The sequence below is a fragment of the Tamandua tetradactyla genome, chromosome 1, assembly GCF_023851605.1.
Source record: "Tamandua tetradactyla isolate mTamTet1 chromosome 1, mTamTet1.pri, whole genome shotgun sequence".
NCBI lineage: Eukaryota > Metazoa > Chordata > Mammalia > Pilosa > Myrmecophagidae > Tamandua > Tamandua tetradactyla.
The window spans coordinates 7,115,013-7,134,025 of record NC_135327.1 but is presented as its reverse complement, the minus strand read 5'-3'; the positions used below and the strand labels follow the sequence as shown (position 1 = coordinate 7,134,025).

Sequence of the window (19,013 nt, the reverse complement as noted above, 5' to 3'; positions counted from 1 at the left end):
TAAGTATGGCATTGGTGTGCAGGTTTTTTTCTCTCTAGCCTTCAGTATCTTGTCCAAACATTTGGGTCAGCTTTTTTCTTTCCCACCTCCCTCACTATAGTTATGTAATTCATTTGTAAAACAGATTCAGTTGTCATCGTCTGCATCCCATATTAATTATCACTGGTAGGTATACTATAGATATTTTAAATTTTACTTATTTTAAAAATCTTCTAGAATTATTATCAGAGAAAAAAATCCCTCAAAAATAATGTTGATTTCATTCTTGGACTACGTACTCCCCCTCAAAAAAATGCTGATGTCATAGGTACCTCCTGTAAATTAAAAGACTGAACTCAGCATTGCCTTAAGAATCGTATTTTTTTCCCTTCTTTCCACTTTCACTCTTTTTTATGGCCTTAAAAATGAATATTTACAAAGGATTTATAAAAATCGGATTTATTAAAAGCTAGTCTTTTAAAATTCTTATCTCATTCAGTGCTTTTAGGTTAGATTTCACTCTCTAAACTTAGCATGAAAGCACCCTACATATTGTGTGTTCGATGTTAAATAATCAAGTGAATGCTGTGTACTAAATTTAAATTTTGTAATAATGAGCTGCTGATCTCTAGTTCTTTTATATTTTTTTTTTACATGGGCAGGCACCTGGAATCTAACCCAGGTCTCCGGCATGGCAGGCGAGAACTCTGCCTGCTGAGCTGCTGTGGCCCGCCCCCTCTGGTTCTTTTGATAGACTCTTAGAGCTCTATCTTCCACTTGTTTTAAGGGCTTTGCTTATGCAGATGGTCATAATCACTATGTACTGTATAACTGGGTGAACCATTAATGTATGTTTTGCATTCACATGTCATGGAAAGTCCATTCTGTTTTATTTAAAGAATTAATTTTGTTCCAGATGGAATTTCCATGTTTCAAGCACTAGTTAATTCGTTGGCTTGCTTGTTCTTTTTGTTTTCTGAGCTTGGATAATTTTAGCGTGTCTAATGAAAAAAATGCATTTTTTATTATAGTTATGATGAGAACCATTTAAAAACCTAAACAGTCATAGGCTGAGTGACATAAAATAAACAAAGTTCACAAACCACATGCTAAGGTTTTGTAATTCAGTTTTTGCGTCATGAACTTGATAAATTTGCCACTTATTTTTGAGATATTTTATTCTTTTTTGAGTTGTTTAAATGTTTCATTATGGAAAATTAAAGCGTATACATAATTATAGAGCATAATGTCGTGAATCTCTATGGACTTGTCACCCAGCTTCAGCAATTTTCAGCTCACCACTATTTAATTTCTTACTGCCTTTTACAAAGTCTTGAATCTCTCTGTGTTTGGAACAAGAGAGGAGGCCCGTAGCACTTTGTCTTGGTCAATCATGTTTACACAGATGATGTCTACACAGATGATGTTTCTGCCTTTTTTCTTGAAGGAAACAAATTCAGAAAGCTTGTTATCTACTAATGGTCATACAGCTATTAAGTTTGGAGTTGGGAATTGAAAGCATTCCAGAGGCTATGTTCTTTTCATTCCACTGAGTTACTGATTTGTTTTAGGTGCCTACTCTTACATTCACCGACATTAAATCCATGATATAAAGTTCTTCAAAATTAATGTTAAGAACAGTACTGGCTTTTTTTTGGGGGGGTGCATGGTCCAGGAATCGAACCCGGGTCTCCTGCATGGAAGGTGAGCATTCTACCACTAAACCATCCATGCCTCCTGATGTTGGCTTTTTATGAGATTCCAGGAATATATATATGTATTTAAATATATATATATATTTAAAAATAAAGTTATATATAAATTATTTTTTATTCTCAATAGGGTAGATATTATAAATGTAAATAATAATCATTAACACTTAGGTACATGATGTATAGCAGGCACTGTGCTTAATCCTTTGCAAGCATTTCACATCTTTTAATCCTTATAACCAAGATGTGTGATAGATATAACCGTTACCCGTTTTATAGCAGCAGAAATTGAATTGCAGAGAGATTGAGTAACTTGCTCATGATTACACAGTGAGTAATAGAAGAGCCAAGATTTGCACTCAGATATGTTTGATTTCAAAGCTCATGCTTTTAACTATTATATAATCTGGCTTCCCGATTTAGCTCCTTAATTAAGCCACTGGAGGAAAAAGGACCACAAGGCTAAGGCCCACGTTCCAGGTCAGATTTTGGAAAGCTTCAGCCTGAGGTCATATACCACTCCTTGTTGGTGGTTTGAGTAACTAGTGTCTCCAAGATTTCCACAAGGAAAGGACTGATGTTTTTCAAAGGGATGCTCCCTATGATGATAGGCTAATGATATTGTTATATCTGAGGAAACGTTTTAGTGGTGTGTATCTAAGGAAGGAGTCAGATTGCACCTAGAGGGAGGGGATTTAGGGTGGTGATAAGATTTGATTGCAGTGGCCCATAGTACTTTGTAACCCCTGTCTGGATAAAACTCATTTTGGGAATTTTGGAAGGCTTCTATTCATCTAGGTATTTGTCTTTTTATGTTGTTGGGTTTTTTTTAATTGTTGTTTTTGTTTGTTTAAATGACAAAAGCTCTAGAAGAAATTTGTTTGCCTTCGTGAACTGAAAGATCATCCCTGAGGCAACTTCAGAGTTTCTGTGGGTGATGTTAGGATCATTTTGCTTCCTTTAGACCGGCAGAGGGAGCTCTGTGATAAGTTAAACTTGTGTTCACATTTGCGTTCAAAAATCCTCTTTCTGCAGAAGGCTTTATTCTTGTTTAAGACCATTATTTGTTTTTATTTTCAGTAACCATAGCAACCCTAGTCAGTGTCTTTATTTTATTTATGTAGGAGATTGGGTACCTCATACCTGGCAAAGTTCACATGAGACTGAAGTTGGCCGAAGTGTCTCAGAATAATGGAAAACTATTCCTCTTCCTTCCCAGATTTTCAGTGGACCTTAACCAGTATTCATGCTGTCTTTCTGTAGCATGGTACCGTTCTATAGTTTTGAAACTGTAATCACCCAAAATGGACCTCACCAAATAATTGAATACATTTTTTTAATAAAAGTAATAATTCATGGGCAAAACTAGCTTGAGAGAAAGGTATTTTATGTATCAAAATAAATATTAATGGTGACATTTTATTAGTTACCTCTTTAGTTTTAATCTTACGTATTTCCATGTTGGCTACATAAAAATCTAATGCTTTCTTTGGGAATAGCCTTTGCCCCTTTGCCTTTTTGTTGTTGTTTAGGGATGGGGGCAGGATCTTTTTGTTACTGATTTGCAGTAGTTTTTTATATTTTGGATACAGTTTTTTGTGTGTGAATTGTAAATATCTCCAGCTTGTGACTCATGCTGTTGACTTGGCGTGTCTTTTCTTAAACAGCAACTTCTGTTTTCATAATGTCAAATGTCAGAATTTTCTTATACAGTATGCTTTTTAAAAATTTATTAATTTTTAAATTTTTTAAAACTATAACAACAAACACAAACATTCTTAACATATGATCACTCTGTTCTACATATATAATCAGTAATATATCATATATCATCACACAGTTGTATATTCATCATGATCATTTCTTAGAATATTTGCATCAATTCAGAAAAAGAAAACAGAAAAAAATTCATACATACCTTACCGCTTACCCCTCCCTTTCATTGGTCACTAGCATTTCAATCTACTAAATTTATTTTAACATTTGTTCCCCCTATTATTTATTTTTATTCCATATGTTTTACTTGTCTGTCGATAAGGTAGATAGAAGGAGCATCAGACACAAGGTTTTCACAATTACACAGTCACATTGTGAAAGCTATATCATTATACAGTCATCTTCAAGAAACATGGCTACTGGAACACAGCTCTACATTTTCAGGCAGTTTACTCCAGCCTCTCTGTTAAGCCTTAACTAAAAAGGTGATGTCTATTTAATGCGTGAAAATAGCCTCGAGGATAATCTCTTGACTCTGTTTGGAATCTCTCAGCCATTGACGCTTTATTTTGTCTCATTTCTCTCTTCTAGGCCTAATTTTAAGTAGGCTTAGCCTATCCTTTGCGGGGTTAAGTTTCATATGAACAAACCCCAAGATTGAGGGCTCTGCCTATTGCTTTGGTTATTCTTACTGCTTGTGAGACTATCAGGAATTCTCCACGTGGGGAAGTTGAATTTTCCCCCTTTCTTGCCATTCTTCCAAGGGGACTTTGCAAATACTTTTAAAATCACTGTTCAGGAGCATATTTTAGGTAAATTACTGTGATAGTATTTTGTGGTGACCTCACTAGTTCCTCAGAAAGTCCTGAGTCTCATGAAGGCATGAATTGTTAATATGCATTTCCCTATATTAAAACCAAAGGCCGCACTCTTGTTGAAATGATTTTATTTTAGTACTGTCCATCAGGTACTAATTTTGGAGCTGCATAATATAAAAATTCTTCACTCAGTCAGTTTCTTTTTAACGTTGTCTCCCTTATTTGTTATCAGTTTCTTTCTGTCTGATTCAGGTCTCACATTTGCAAGTACAGTAATTAGGACATAAAGTATTACAGGTATTTTAATTCTTTTACTACGGTAGCCTTACTGTCCAATATCTTATCCCTTAAAGATATTTAAAACTCTCATCAGAGAGTCTTAAGTGTTATGCTTGCCACTTAAAGTCAGCATCGTGTGAGAATTTCAGATAGCATTAGCGTAGTTTTATATACCAAAGCTAAAAACTTAAAATACTTAGCTTTGGAGTCACTTCTCTGAGTAAGGGCAAAAGAAGGAAAAAAGGATAGCAGAAAGAACATGGATTTTAAAGAAAGTCCTTAGTCTGAAACTTGGCTCAGGGTTTTATAGACTCACCTTGGGTAAGTTTTTTCCTTTTTTTGAGCCTCAGTTTTCTAGTCTGCAAAAAGGAGGCATAAAAGTTCCTAGTCTGTAGGGTCGTTAAGATGATACAAAAGAACATATGTAAAATACTTAGCATTTAGATGCCCCAAAGTGATGGGAATTACAGTATTTATATTATGGGGCTTTTGTGTATGGGAATGGCTTTTTCATTGGACCTATAAACTCCTTCAACCAATGCTCCTTTTCTGCATCCTAATTCCATTTCTCTTGCTATTTATGTTTTTAGATTTGCTCTTGGTATTAATGCTGTGTTATAAGTGCTTCTTCTTATGTCTTACCACTGGCATGAAAATGGTTGATCTAAAACATGGTCACTTGTCAGTTTCAGTAATGTTTTACAAATGTGCTAAGAAAAGAGAGACAGAGAAAAAGAGAATTCTAAATTCCTTGGTAATAAGATGATAGATGTTTTGAGAACCCGTTACATAATTCCAAATCCAAGTTGGCAGATTTTAAAGAACGACAGACTTTGGATCCACATGAACCTGCCTTTGTAAAATTCAAGCTTTTACCTTAATACTGTGGAATTTATTATTTACTGGATTTTTTTCCATCCCTGAAAGATAATCACTGTGGTTCACTGTTCATTTTATCAGAAGTTCCCTCTTGGGTGAGAGTTACCATAGGAGACCAGACATCTTGGCACTTAGACTTTTCTCTCACAGTTGCACAAGTAATTCAAGGTCATCCTGCCAGCATGGAGACCAAATCCTAATTGTGCAGTTTTCTAATTGTGTCCAGATGTTGGACCCACTTTTATCTTTGGAAACCATTAACATTCTTGATTCTCTTAGGATGAGCCAAAAAGCAGACTCTTGGTGCCTGAAAATTCATTCCAAACACCCTGCCAGACCACATTATTAGGATTTGAAAGTGCCAGATCTCAGTATGACTTGGGTGAAGGTCTGATGGCCTGTGTTTTGGGGAAGATAAGGTGAATCAGTATAATTACAATGATAAAAAGGAAAGCCAAGAATTGCCATGGGGAAATGAATTTTCCAAGGGATGGCAACAGCAAAAGAGTAATGAAAAGCAAAGGAAAGTGAATCTTGAAAGATATACCTCGGCTCTTATGCCTAAAAGCTAGATAAGTCAGCCAGTCTTGATCAGTTAGTAGAATATATTTCTCTGGTGTTCTAAGCTGTTCTGATCATCCTTATTCTTCTCAGCAAGAAAAGGGAGGTGCATTTTGTCATATGAATATATATGGATTTATAATGAAAAGTAGACGATTCCCTTAAAAATATCAACTCAGGGTCAGTAGTGGTTAGAAGTAAATATTTAATACTAGCCAGGCAGTATTTATTAGTAGTCACTATGTGTCATTATTAGTGCGATGTACTAAACCAAGTGAGACGTTTGCTGCTGACCAGGGACTTATGGATTAAAAGGGGACAATGACATTCATCATCATCATCATCATCTGATATTTATGAAATGCCTCCTATACTAAACTACTCTTTCTAATACCTCATGTAGGGGCCATTACTCTGGGTGTTTCAAATAATGTTATTTGATAATGACATAACTTAAAGAAATAGGACCTCTTCTGTGGCAAAAAGTAAGTCGTACAGAAAAATGTTAAAATGTTTGTAAGAAGGATGGTGAAGACTTAGATGTTTCATAAAGGCTGGAGGAGGGTGTTCCAGGCAAATGCAAGGTCAGAAAGGTAGAAATGTGTGTTGAATATTGAGTTTGGCTGAAGTAGAGTTTTTGTAGGAGAATGACATATGTATTTATGTAGGACAATGACCAAATATTGGAGTACTTTGAATGTTAAAGAGTTTGAACTTGATTCTGTTGGTAAAGACATTTTGACCAGAAATGTGATATAACAAAGCACATTTTTTTGCTTTGTTAAGGAGGATCAGTTGAATGATAAACAGTTTATAAAAACTGAAAAAGTGAGATCAATTAAGAAGTTCTTGTGATAATTGCGGGGTGGATCATCACCACCTGTGAACCTTTGGTATATTTTTAAATATGCTGTCCATATTGCTCTAGTTAGTAACCATTTGAAAGTTGGATTTAGATCTCTTTTTTTAACTTTTTTTTTTTTTTACTTTTTTTCATTGTATAGTATAACATATATACAAAGCAAAGAAATAAAAAAGCAATAGTTTTCAGAGCACTCTTCAACAAGTAGTTACAGGACAGATCCCAGAGCTTGTCATGGGCTACTATATGATCCTTTCATATTTTTCCTTCTAGCTGCTCTAGAATATAGGAGGCTACAGGGCTTAAATACTTTTTTATCACAATCGACTTTTTTATTTCTTTTTTTGTGAAAAATAATATATATACAAAAAAAGCTGTAAATTTCCAAGCACGGCACCACAGTTAGTTGTAGAACATATTTGAGACTTTGACATGGGTTACAATTTCACAATTTTAGGTTTTTACTTCTAGCTGCTCTAAAATATGGGCGACTAAAAGAGATAGCAATTTAATGATTCAGCATTCATATTCATTTGGTAAGTCCTGTCTTCTATGTATAATTCTACCACCACTTTTAATCTTTCCATACCTCTCTTTGGGGTTGTTTGGACTATGGCAATTCTAAATTTTTGCTGTTGGAAGGATCTATCACTAATATGGGGTAGGGAGATGAAACTATCTGATGTTCTGGAGAGGCTGGGCTGGGTTTCAGGACTTATCTGGACCAGGGACCCATCTAGAGGTTGTAGTTTCTGGAAATTGACTCTAGTGCCTGGAACCTCTGTGGAATCTTATATATTGCCCTAGGTGTTCTTTAGGATTGGCTGGAATGGTCTTGGTTGGGGGTTGGCAGGTTATGATCCGTAGCAAGATCTACCTAAAGCTTGCATAAGAGCCACCTCCAGATTTGCCTCTCAACTATATTTGAGCTCTCTCTGTCACTGATACTTTATTAATTACACTTCTTTCCCCCTTTTTGGTCAGGTACAATTGTTGATTCCACAGTACCAGGTCTGCATTCATCCCTAGGAGTCATCTCCCACGTCGCCAGGGAAACTTTCACCCCTGGATGTCGTGTCCCACATAGGGGGGAGGGCAATGATTTCACTTGCAGAGTTTGGCTTAGAGAGACTGAAGCCACATCTGAGCAACACCAGAGGTCCTCCAGAAGTAACTCTTAGGCCTGCCTATAGGTAGTCTAAGCTTCTATGCTACCTACATAAGCTTCACCAGAGAAGGCCTCATGATCAAGGGCATGGCCTATTGATTTGGATATCCTTAAAGTTTGACACAGTATCAGGGGATTCCCTGATGGTAAGTGTAATAGTTCCATAGTCTTTCTCCCCTTGCTCAGGGGACTTTGCCAATACTTTTTGATTATCTGCTTAATATCCTCTAGGATGATTCCAGGCATTACAATAATCCATACGAGACTAAAGGACCTCTTTCTCATTCTGTGTTCTCTATGTTTCAGTTGTTCAAATGAGCTATACAGAGAAGGTTGAATTCGATTATGCACTTCGGAAAATTTCAGTTCCAGATCAAATAAACCTTTCTTCCATTGGTCTCAAAGAGTATGTGTGGTTCTGAAATACAGACACTGTCTTTCTTACCCCTGTGTTCTGAATTACTTTAACCCCAACCTGTTTGGCTTCATTCTTATCTCTAAATATCAGGTTACATATATAAAACAGCCTCTCAAGATCCCAAAATAATAATCACCACTCCGGACTTAGTGTGTCTGCTCTAAAAGCTTACAGTCTAGGCCTCTGTTTTCTTATAAGCATGTTCTAAAAGTGACCATACCACTGTTGTTTTTTTGTTCCTGGCTTATTTTGTCTCACCAAATGTCCACATGTTCATTCACATTGATGCATTCCTCACGACATTGTTCCTTTTTGTAGCAGCACAGTCTTCATTCGTAAGTTTACGTCATCATTCGCCAATCTACTTCTCAGTCAGTGCATCCTTCAGCCACCTGCATTCATCGGGCATCATGTAGAGGGCCCAAAGTCCACAATCTATCAACATTCTCAATTTTAGATAATTTCATTATTCCCAAGAGACAGAAATCCAATAAACACACCCTCACCAAATAGGAGATCCAAACCTCCTCTTAACTCTTGTCCCTCACCCCATTATTTACCTCTGCTGTTGCTGTAGTAGTGCTGATGGTTTCCTTTTGAGCATAGCTCATAGTATGCAATAGCAGTTTTCCCCCTGTACCCTAGACTTAAACACTTTTTAAACAAGAATCATGCCTTTGAAGTGATTCTTGCGAGAACTCATTCATATTTCTAGTGTGAATCTGTGGGACACGCAGGTCTATACAACTCCTTTTAATCTTGTTCATCTTCAATAAGGTAATATTACTTTTAGACCCACTAGAGAATCACCTTCACGCCTATCTTTTCTCTTACATTGGAATTCAACCTCATTAGCTAGCATTTGACCCATCTCTAGCTTCTATGTATCTCTAAGTCCCCTCTATTCTGTATTATAAGCCTCTAATTATACCTTTATGCTGGCCATAAAAGTGGAATCATATAGTATCTATCCTTTTGTGTCTGGCTGATTTCGCTCAGCATAATGTCCTCAAGGCTCATCCATCTTGTCACATGCTTCAGGACGTCATTTTGTCTTACTGCTTCATAATATTTCCATTGTACATATTATGCCACATTTTACTGATCCACTCATTTGTTGATGGGCATTTGGTTTGTTTCCATCTTTTAGCGATTGACTAATGCTGCTCTGAACATTGGTGTGCAAATGTCTGTTTGTGTCGTTGCTTTCAGTTCTTCTGGGTATATACCAAGTAGTGCTATTGTTGGGTCATAGGGCAGCTTAATATTTAGTTTCCTAAAGAACCGCCAGTCTTCTATATTGGCTGCAGCATTATACATTCCCACCATCAGTGCATGAGTGTCCCAGTTTCTCCATATCCTCTCCAACATTTATAGTTTCCTGTTTGTTTGATAGCAGCCATTCTTAAAGGTGTGAGATGGTATCTCATTATAGTATTGATCTGCATTTCCCTTATAGCCATTGAAAATGAGCATCTCTTCATGTGCTTTAGAGCCATCTGTATTTGCTCTTCAGAAAAATGCCTATTCATACCTTTAGCCCATTTTATAATTGCGTTTGTTTGTTCTTTTGTTGAGTTGTATGATTTCTTTGTATATACACGAAATCAAACCTTTGTCTGATATGTGATTTCCAAATATTTTCTCCCATTGAACTGGCTGCCTCTTCAACTTTTTGACATAGTCTTTGAGGTGCAGAAGCATTTGATTTTGAGTTCCCATTTATCTATTTTTTTCTTTTGTTATTTGTGCTTTGGGTGTAAAGTTTAGAAAGCTACTTCCTATTACTAAGTCTGGAAGATGTTTCCATTCATTTTCTCCTAGAAGCTTTATGGTGCTACTTCTTATGTTTGGCTGTTTTATCCACTTTGAATTAATTTTTGTGTAGGGTGTAAGATAGGGATCATCATTCATTCTCTTGGCTACTGATATCCAGTTCTTCTGTTCCCAATTATTGAAAAGACTATTTTGTCCCAGATCATAGGATTTAGGGGCCTTGTCAAAAATCGTTGACCATAGATTTGGTGGTCTATTTCTGTACTCTCAGTTCGATTCCATTGGTCAGTGCTTCTGTCTTTGAGCCAGTACCATGCTGTTTTGACCACTGTGGCTTTAAAATAGGTTTTAAAGTCAGGAAGTGTTAATCCTCCCACTTCATTCTTTTTTAGGATGCTTTTAGCTATTTGGGGTCTCTTTCCCTTCCAGATGAATTTGGTAGTTAGTTTCTCCTAATCTTCAAAGTAGGTTGTTGAAATTTTGATTGGTACAGTGTTGAATCTGTAGATCAGTTTGGGGAGAATTGACATCTTAACTATATTTAACCTTCCTATCCATGAGCAGGGAATGTCTTTCCACCTATTTAGATCTCCTTTGATTTCTTTTAGCAGTGTTATGTAGTTTTCTGTGTACAAGTCCTTTATATCTCCTAGATAAGTTCATTCCTAAGTATTTGATTCTTTTAATTGCAATTTTGAATGGATTTTTTCCCCTTAACTGACTCCTCAGCTAGTTCATTACTTGTGTAAAGAAATGTTACAGAATTTTACATATTGATTTTATATCCTGCCACCTACCTGAGTTTGTTTATTAGCTCAAGTAACTTTGCTTTAGATTTCTCAGGATCTTCCAAGTATAGTAGGATAATATCATCCGTAAATAATGAGAGTTTTACTTTTTCCTTTCCAATTTGGATGCTTTTTATTTCTTTATCCTGCCTGATTGCTCTAGCTAGAACTTCTGTCACAATGTTGAATAATAGTGGTGACAGTGGGCATCCTTATCTTGCACCTGATCTTAGGGGGAAAGCTTTCAGTCTCTCTCCACTGAGTATGATGCTGGCTATCGTTTTTCATATATTCCCTTCATCATATTGAGGTAGTTACCTTGGATTCCTATCTTTTGGAGTGTTTTTATCAGAAAAGGATGCTGAATTTTGTCGAATGCTTTTTCAGCATCAATCGAGATGATCATGTGATTTTTCTCTTTTGATTTGTTAATGTGCTGTATTACATTAATGGATTTTCTTGCACTGAACCATCCTTGCATTCCTGGTATAACCCCCTCTTGGTCATGGTGGCTAATTCTTTTAATGTGCTATTGGACTTGATTTGCTAATATTTTATTGAGAATTTTTGCATCTATGTTCATTAGGGAGATTGGCCTATAGTTTTCCTGTTTTATAGCATCTTTACCTGGTTTTGGTATTAAAATGATATCAGCTTCATAAAATGAGTTAGGTAGAGTTCCTTTTTCCTCAATGGTTTGGAAAAGTTTGAAGAGGATTAGGGTTAGTTCTTTCTGGAATGTTTGATAAAATTCGCCTGTGAAGTCATCTGGCCCTGGGCTTTTCTTTGAAGGAAGATTTTTGATGACTAATTGAATCTGTTTACTTGTGAATGGTTTGCTGAGATCTTCAATTTCTTCTTGAGTCAGTGTAGCTTGTTTTGTGTCTCCAGGAATTTGTCCATTTCATCTAAGCTGTCTAGTTTGTTGGTGTATAGTTGTTCATAGTATCATGATTTCTTTTATTTCTTTAGGGTCTGTGGTAATGCACCCCTTCTCATTTCTGATTTTGTTTATTTGCATCCTCTGTCTTCCTTTGCCAGTGTTCTAGTGGCCCATCAATTTTATTGATTTTCCCAAAGAAACAACTTTTGGTTTTATTGATTCTTTTTATTGTTCTTTTGTTCCCCCATTCATTTATCTCTGCTTTAATCTTTGTTATTTCTCTTCTCCTATTTGCTTTGGGATTAGTTTGCTTTTCTTTCTCAAGTTCCTCCAGGTTTGCTAAGTCCTCGATTTTTCTTCATTCTTATTTTTTCATATAGGCCTTTAAGGCAATAAATTTCCCTCTCAGCCCAGCCTTTGCTGCATCCCATAAGTTCTGATAAGTTGAATTCTCATTTTCATTGATCTCCAGATACCCGCTGATTTCTCTAGCAATTTCTTCTTTGACCCACTGGTTGTTTAATAGTGTGTTATTAAATCTCCGTATTTGTAAATGTTCTCATTCTTTGGTGGTTATTGAGATCCAGCTTCATCCCATTGTGATCAGGGAAAGTGCTTTGAATAATTTCAGTGTTTTTAAATTTATAAAGATCTGTTTTGTGCCCCAGCATATGATCTATCCAGGAGAATGTTCCATGAGTTCTATAAAAGAATGTATAACCTTGTGCTTTGGGGTGCAGTGACCTATATATGTCTGTAGGTCTAATTCATTTATCAAGTTATTTAACGTCTCTATTTCCTTGTTGGTCTTCTGTCTGATTGTTCTATCTACAGATAGAGGAGAGTGGTGTATTGAAGTCTCCTACTATTATTGTTGAAACATCTATCATTCCTTCAGTTTTACCAGTGTCTGTCTCATGTACTTTGGAACTCCATGATTGGGAGCATAAATATTTATGATTGTTATATCTTCTTGGTGAATTGGCCCTTTAATTAGTATATAGTGTCCTTGTTTGTCTCTTCTTATGTCTTTACATTTAAAGTCTCTTTCGTCCACTATTGGTTAAGCTATTTCTGCTTTCTTTTGGTTACAACTTGTGAGGAAAATCTTTTTCCATCCTTTCATTTTCAATCTATTTATATCCTTGTATCTAGGATGAGTGTCTTGTAAGCAGCATATAGCGGGATTATGTTTCTTAACCCATTCTGCCAATCTAAATCTTCTAATTGGTAAGTTTAGTGTGTTAACATTCAAAGTTATTACTGAAAGGGCATTTCTTGATTCACCATCTTATCTTTTTTATTTTATTTGTCAGTTCTATATATTCTTTTCCCTTTTTCTCTTCATATTCTTTAAATTGCCCTTAGTGGTACTCTTCAATTCAGTGCTCTCCTCCAAACCTCCCTTTCTTGTCTTTTTTTTTTTTCAGCTGGCAGAACTCCTTTTAGTATTTCTTGTTGGGCAGGTCTCTTATTGACAAGTTCACTCAGGGCTTCTTTGTCCCTGAAGACTTTATCCTCTCCTTCAGTTTTGAAGGACAATTTGGCTGGGTACAGAGTTCATGGTTGGAAGTCTTTCTCTTTCAGGATCTTGGATATATCATACCACTGCCTTCTCGCTTCCAGGGTGCTAGTTGAGTAGTCTGAACTCAGTCTTATTTGGTTTCCCTTGTATGTAGTAGATTGTTTTTCTCTTGCTGCTTTCAGGATTTTCTGCTTCTCTTCAGCATTTGACAGACTGATTAGTATGCGTCTTGGGGAAGGCCTATTTTGATTTGGTCTGTTTGAAGTTCTTTGGGCTCCTTGACTTGTATGTTTATGTCCTTTATGAAGGTTGGGAAGTTTTCCCCCATTATATCCTCAACTACTCTTCCTAGCCCTTTACTCCTTGCTTCTCCTCTGGGATACCAGTGATTCTTACATTTGTGCACTTTGTTTTGTCTGTCATTTCCCTGAGTTCCCACTGAATTTTTTCCATCTTTTTTGCCATTTGATTTTTGATTCTTCAAAGTCAATTATCCTGTCTTCTATATCACTTATTCTTTCTACTGTCTCTTTTCAAATCTGGTTTTGTGTGCCTCTAATATATATATTTTTAATTTCGTACCAAATTCTAATATGTTTTTTATTTGGTCAACAGAGTCTTTAATCTCTGTGATTTCTGCTATTTTTCTATTTATTCTTTCAAATTCCTCTTTGTACTCTTCTACTGTCTTCTTGATCTCCTTTATGTCATTTGCTTTCCCACTTATTTTATTAAGTAGAGTTGTATGAACATTTGTGATTAGTTGTTCCATCATCTGTGTCTCCTCTGGTGTTTTAATTTGGTCATTAGACAGGGCTGTATCTGTCTGCATTGTGATATGCTTAGTTATCTGCTATTTTCGTGGTATGTAAATATCTTGATTGATTTACTTTGGGAGTTGATTTCTTTCAGTAGTCTAAGGCCTTGTGTTTGTGGAATGGTTGTACAGCAGGGAGCAGGGCACGGTGGGGAGCACTCAGTGTAGTGATTCGGTTCAGGTCAGGTATGGGCACAGGTTGAGGATGTTTTGCTGATATTTGTGATTGTGGGTGCCCAGCAGCCAGAGAGGATGTAGCTGTGTAAGTGCACCGGTCTGGGTGGCTTAACCGTAGTGTGTGCTGGTCTAAGGCATGGGGCCTTTTGTGCACCTGCTTAGAGCTGTGACAGCAGGTCTATGCCTTCATGGATTGGTGGTAGCTGTGACCCGGCTGTGCAGGCCAGTACTTTCTCAGAGCTGGGAAGTGAGGCTGAGGTTTTTGCGCATGCACGGTTCTAGGACTACTGTAAAGCACAGTTCCCAGAGCTGAATGATGTGATGGGGGGTCCGTGCGCATGCGTGGGTCTAGTAGTGCCGTAAATGGATGCGCTGAGCTCAGGGAGGGGGTTGAGACTGTGTGACACTGTGGGCATGGGGGCAGGCAGGGGTATCCTAGATATGAGGGTTAGTGCACACAACCTTTATGCACTGGCAATAGACTACTGGAAACGGAGGGGGAGGTAGTGCTCAGGAGGTATGCAGGAGAGGTGGGTTGGGCTGCCCTTGGGGTATGGATGTGGGTTAGATATGTGCGCTGGAGGCTGGTGGGGTGGGAGTGCCTGGAGCACAGGGAATGGAAGGGGTGATGGGGTTCAGGTGCTGGAGTGTGGGTTGAGTCGCCAGTCACAGGGCTGCACTGGTGAGGGTAGCGCGCCCAAGGAACATAGCCTGGCTTAATTCCTAGTCCTGCGTTCCCATCTGTGTACTCCCGTGCAGTCTGTGGCTTCATGCTCCGTGTCAGGCTCCAGCTTTTTGCTTCTCAGTTCCTCGACCTCTGCAACCAGGGCTGCCACATGTGGTGCAGAAGGCTCTCCCAGGTCAGTTGCACTCCCAAATTGCCACCTCCGTCGCCCTCCTGTCCCTTCTTGAACTGTTCCATGGAGCAGGGTAATCTCAAGCTACTCTAGTTGGCTACCTTCCCGGAAGTCTTCTAGCTCTCTCTTTTTTTTTTTTTAATTTATTTATTAATTAAAAAATTAAGAAACCAAATAAAACATCAACATATATAATCAGTAATTCACAATATCATCACTTAGTTGCATATTCATCATTTCTTAGAACATTTGCCTTAATTCAGAAAAAGAAATAAAAAGATAATAGAAAAAGAAAGTAAACGAACACAGGAAAGAAAAAAAAAAGCTTATACCTACCATACCCCTTACCCCTCGCTTTCATTGATCACTAGCATTTCAAACTAAATTTCTTTTAACATTTGTTCCCCCTATTAATTTTTATTCCATATGTTCTACTCCTTTGTTGACAAGGTAGATAAAAGGTGCATCAGACACAAGGTTTTCACAATCACACAGTAGCATTGTGCCAGCCATATCATTACTCAGTCATCCTCAAGAAATATGGCTACTGGAACACAGCTCTACATTTTCAGGCAGTTCCCTCCAGCCTCTCCATTACATCTTGAATAACAAGATGTTGTCTACTTGATGCATAAGAATAACCTCCAGGATAACCTCTGGACTCTGTTTGGAATCTCTCAGTCATTGATACTTTGTCTCATTTCACTCTTCCCCCTTTTGGTCCAGAAGTTTTTTCTAGCTCTCTTTTGATAGATATTGAACACCTTTGCAGAGAAGTCAAGTTATTTAATTCATTTTTTTTTTTAAATTTTGATGACATTTATTTTTCTTTTATTACTTATACATTTAGTGTTGTATCTAACACAGCACTTGCTCAGTTACGGATTATTTCTTTCTTTTTTTTTTTTCTTAGTTGCATATTTATCATTTCTTAGAACATTTGAATTAGTTTAGAAAAAGAAATAAAAAGACAATAGAAAAAGAAATAAAACGAACACAGGAAAGGGGAAAAAAAAGATTATACCTACCACACCCCTTACCCCTCGCTTTCAGTTATTTAATTCTTATACAGGCAATGATTGAAGCTAGTTTACTGGAAAAATTATTCCTGTGTTGGTTCCAGGGAGTCTTATAACTTGTAATTATATGGTGGTACAGCAGGTTGGGTAATAAATTGTGTAACTGAGAGAGTTAATACACATGCAAAGCACTTCGATGTTTGGTAGCAAAAACAAAACCAAAAAAGCCACACATAAAAAATACTAGATTAAGGGGGGGAAAGCCTGTGATAAGTGCATGTTAAGGCATATTATTCTAAACCAGAAGAAAACATTTGAGGGATTACTTGAGGGTTTTTCCCTTGCAAATATTTGTACATGAGATGGAAGAAAATGCAAACATTGCTCAGTTCTCTAATTCAAACAGAATAAAATACTATTAAGATAGAAAAGAACTGTTATTGTAGGAATTATGGAAAGAATAAGTTGACCATGTGGTTTACTTAGTAACAATATAAAAAATGAAGGTTTGAAATTGAAGAGCAGAAGTTTAAGATCTAGAAGGTGGTCATTCCAAAGGAAAAGATCGTTATCAATCTTTGGTCATGTTCCTTATCAGTTACGATTGCCCTGGCTTTGTTATAGCTCATATGAATACAGAAATAAAAGTGAATATGGAGTAAAGGGGATCCTTCTGCTTTAATAATAAAAAAAAATTAAAAATGGAGTCATTGATATATAATTCACATACTATACAATTCATTCATTTAAGATAAACCTGTGATTTTTAGTATATTCACAAAGTTGCATAACCATCACCATAATTTAGTTTTTAAAATGTATTATTTTTAAAATTGAGATATAATTCATGTATCATAAAATTTGCCATTTTAAAATATACAATTCAGTGGTGTACCTGTGTCTACTATTAAACTCTAGACATATCACCCCCTTGAAAAACCCCAGTCTGTTAGCAGTTATTCCCTATTGTTCTCTTCCCCTAGCCCCTGGCAACTGCTAATCTATTTTCTGCCTCTATGAATTTGTCTATTCTGGACATTTTATAGAAATGGAATCATATGTGACTTTTGCATCAGGCTTTTTCACTAACATAATTTTTCAAAGGTCATCCATATTTGTAATATGTATCAGTACTTCATCCCTTTTTATCGCCTAATAATATTCCACTGTTTGGATATACCTTATTTTATTTATCCATTCATCGGTTGATGGACATTTGGGTTGTTGGGTACTTTACCTTTTATTTGACATTTCACAAAGAAAGGTAAAGAAGGGTACAATTACTTATTAATTTATCCCTTTGCCTATGGGGGTTTAGATAGATTGTAATTGTCATTTTAGCTTGCCAGATGAGGCTTACAAAGAAAAATAGGCAGCGTAGATGTTCATGCATTATCTGCATCAGGTAAAAAAAAAAATCAGCGCAATACGTTTCCATTTTCAAACCTTCACTTCTCTGTTCAGTGCATTCTCCCCATGGCTTCAAGTTCCATGTATTGTTATTCAACTGAATGTCTTCATTTCCTGGGATACATCAGAAGAAATACCCTAGCTGGGGTTGAAACAAAAGCTCACCAGCCAGCCAATGGAAAGAGCATTGCTTTTAATTAGCTTGGAATGATACTGTTACACTTTTCAGAACTGACATGCCTACTTGGTCATAGCTCAAGGATGCTGAAAGATAAGGTTACTGGGAAAATTCTGCCCTCAACCCCAGTCTTTCTGGACTCAACTTAATGGCAGTTCTGGCAATCAAGATTCTTCGTTTGATTTTAGGGAATTTGCAGTATGAGACATGGCTCATCAGACTTAATTCCTGGTAATCAGGTTCAAATCCTGGCTTTAACAGTATTAGCTATGAAATCTTAGGCAAACTTCTTACCTATATAATGGAAATAATAATACATACTTCAACAAATTCTTCAAGGATTACATGAAGTCATATAGGGTTCTTGCACTTGGTAGGTGCCTAATAAATGTAAGTCCGCGTCTCCATAGTTTACATGAGGCTTGGATGAGACCATCCTGTGAAAACACTTAGTAGAAAGCCTGAAATTTAGAAGGTATTCAGTAAACATTAGTTGAACTTGAACCTGCAGTCCCAAAGAATAGAGCTCTTTCCGTAGTTATAGTGTGTATGTGTAAGAGAGAAAAAAAGAGACAAGCAGTCTGACAGTATCCATTAGTTTTTTCTGTATATATCAAACCACCCCAAAACTTGCGGCTTAGAACAACCATTTTATTTAATTTAGGTGGTCTTTCTGGTCTGGACTAGCTGGCTCCTGTCTCTGGTCAGCTGGTGTACCTTTTCAAAGGCTTCATTTGAGATGGCTGTTGGCTAGGGGTCTCTCACCATCTAGCAGGTGCACTCAGGTTTATTTACATGGTTGTAGAATACATGAGCACTTTTCATGCCTCTCCTTCAGTACATTTGTTATTATCTCAGGGGCCAAAGCAAGCTACATGGCCAAGCCCAGAGTCATTGTGGAAGGGAACTTCTTGAGGGTCTGGATACAGAGAGGAAATTATTGTGGCTATTTTTTTGTAGGTAATCTACATTAGATAGTAATTGTATTAGTAATGTAGATCTGTTTATTGAGATTATCTTGACTCTTACTATAGGAGTAACAGTTTAATCATAGTATTATTATCAAGGAAATATTGGTCATGTTAGAAATGCTATCTCCTCCATATAAATTTGATCCAATAGTGAAGCACTCTAACACATACATAAATAACCATTATGGTGTAGGAAGTTATTTCTGGAATCGCTAAAAGC

General features: G+C 36.8%; 1 protein-coding gene across 4 annotated transcripts in view; it reads left to right on the top strand.

The window, feature by feature from the left end:
* Positions 1-19,013, top strand: part of STK4 (serine/threonine kinase 4) — a 153,704-nt gene that overhangs the window by 66,041 nt on the left and 68,650 nt on the right. The window lies entirely within an intron of this gene.